The sequence below is a fragment of the Pinus tabuliformis genome, chromosome Q, assembly GCF_031772625.1.
Source record: "Pinus tabuliformis cultivar Carrire ecotype Pingquan chromosome Q, CPIR1, whole genome shotgun sequence".
NCBI classification, from domain to species: Eukaryota; Viridiplantae; Streptophyta; class Pinopsida; order Pinales; family Pinaceae; genus Pinus; species Pinus tabuliformis.
Genome location: NC_142296.1, coordinates 378,256,478 through 378,259,121, shown reverse-complemented (window position 1 = coordinate 378,259,121; position 2,644 = coordinate 378,256,478).

Genomic DNA, 2,644 nt, shown 5'->3' with positions numbered 1-2,644 from the left:
TATATGAATCTGATTATGGAAATGAAAAATTGTTGATTTGCTAATACTAATTCACCCCCTCCCTCTAAGTATTATTTCCAACATGGTTATTGTTACTGTTGTAAAAATATTGGACATAAAGTTATAAATTGGAGACCTTATGTCAAATTAAATGAGCTGACGAATCCTAAAACAACTGAGGCTGACAATAGATTCACAAACATTAGAAAAAACATGAATATGGAAAGAAACACATTTTCCCCTCTCTTTGATATCAGTGAGTGTTTCTAATGTCACAATTTTGGGCATAAGTCATATGAATGTCAACTTAAAAACAATAGATCAAAATCTCAGAATAATTACAAACTAGATGAATGTATGTAGCGGAGAAAGAAGAAGGAAGAAAATAAAACTAATAATTATGACCTAGTTGTTTATGCTCAAGATCAAAACAATAAATCATATGTAGACAATGGATAATCCAGAAATGTGGCAAGAGATAAAATCAATTTTGTATCCCTAGATGAAAATAAAATTGGAAATGTCACATTTGGAAATGATGAACCAACAAGACTTAGATGAAAGTATAAAGTTAGTCTGAATAATGGAAGATGAAGGACTTAAGATGTATTATTTGTAGATGGCCTGAAACATAATTCAATGAGTGTAAGTCATATGTGTGATAGAGGTTGTTATGTTCTCTTCAAAGCCCAGGATTGTGAAATTAGGTCAACAACTAATGGGAATGTTCTGGCTAAAGGAGTTTGAACAAAGAATAATGCATATATTTTGAAGGAAGATAATGAAGAGTGCTACATCAACAAGCAATATGAGTCTTGGATATGGCACAGCAGATTGGGGCATCTCAATTTTGATCACATCATTAGGCTTAGTAAGAAGAGAGTAGTTAGAGATCTACCAAAGATAAAGAAACCTCAAAACTCTACTTGCAAGTCTTGTCAAATGGGAAAGTAGAATCACACTTGATTCAAGGTCAAGGATATGTTTTCAACTAGTAATCATTTGTAGTTAGTACATATGGATTTGTGTGGTCCTTTCAAAACAGTATCACCAAGAGGAGAAAATTATTTCATGCTAGCAATTGATTACTATTCTAGATTAACATGAGTAGCATTCCTTAGAAATAAGTCAAAAGCATTTGAGAAGTTCAAAATATTCGAGGAACTAACAGAAAATCAAACCGAGTGCAAGATAAAGTGCGTAAGGTAAGACAAAGGAAGTGAATTTACTTCAAATGAATTTGTAGACTTTTGTGATGAACTTGGCATAAATAGGAAATATACTATTATATACACACCATGAAGGAATGGAGTTGCAGAGAGACAAAATAGACATGTTCAACAAATAGCAACAACCATGATGCAAGAGAGAAACATTCCTCAAACCTATTAGGAAGATGTAACACGGACAATAGTGCATATTCTCAATAAGGGACATCTCAGACCAAATTTTGACAAGACATCATATGAATTGTGGCATAGTAAGCTAGCTTTAATAAAACATTTTAAAGTGTTCGGAAGTAAACGATATATAAAAAACAATGATGAAAATTTAGGAAAGTTTGATGTTCAATCATATGAAGGAATATTTTTGGGATACTCTTCAAAAAGCAAGGGATATAAGTGTTATAATAAACGACTACATAAGATTATGGATTATATATATGTAAGGTTTGATGAAGAGATGCTTGATAAGAACAAGAACACAAGTTTTATTAATCCTCTAGATCATCACCATGATAGTGAATAAAATGAAGTACATGATGAAGAATTAGAAAATACAAAATATAATTCAAAAGTTCCCTCAAGGCATGTCCAAAATAATCACCCTAACAGTAAGATTATTGGAGATAAAAGTGATGGAGTTCAAACAAGGAGGCAACTTGCAAAGAAAACAGACGAGACAAATATTTCTATGTTATCATAGATTGAACCAGAGAACTTTGACGAAGCAAGTAAAGAAAAAAAGTGGATAGATGTAATGAATGAAGCGTTAAATCAAATTAAAAAGAGTAATGCTTGGGAACTGACACCAAGACCAGCTAGAAAGAATGTCATAGGTACAAAACGGTTATTTAGAAACAAGACAAATAAACAAGGACAAATTGTTATAAACAAATCTAGACTAGTATGCAAGGGTTACTAGCAAGTAGAAGGTCTTTACTATGAATAAAAACTTTCACTGGTGCCGAGATTGGAGGAAATCAGGATGTTTTTGGCCTTTTCTTTTTATAATGATTTCAAAGTGTACCAAATGGATGTGAAGTCTGCTTTCCCGAATGGAGAACTTGAGGAAGAAGTCTATATGGAACAACTTGAGGGATTTTTATTATCATATAATCCTAACTATGTTTGCATGTTAAATAAGTCACTATATGGTCTGAAACAGGCACCACGGGCATGTTACTCTAGGCTGGAAAAGTATCTTCAAAGACATGGTTTCAAGAGAGGAGGAGCTACCAGTAATTTATACATAAATTCAAATGAAGATGAACTCCTAATCATGGTTGTGTATATGCACGATATTACTTTTAGAAGCAATAAATACCATCTAGTAAAACGGTTTGCTGAAGAGATGAATTTTGAGTTCGATATGTCAATGATTAGAGAACTTACCATATACCTAAGGCTACAAATCCTACAAA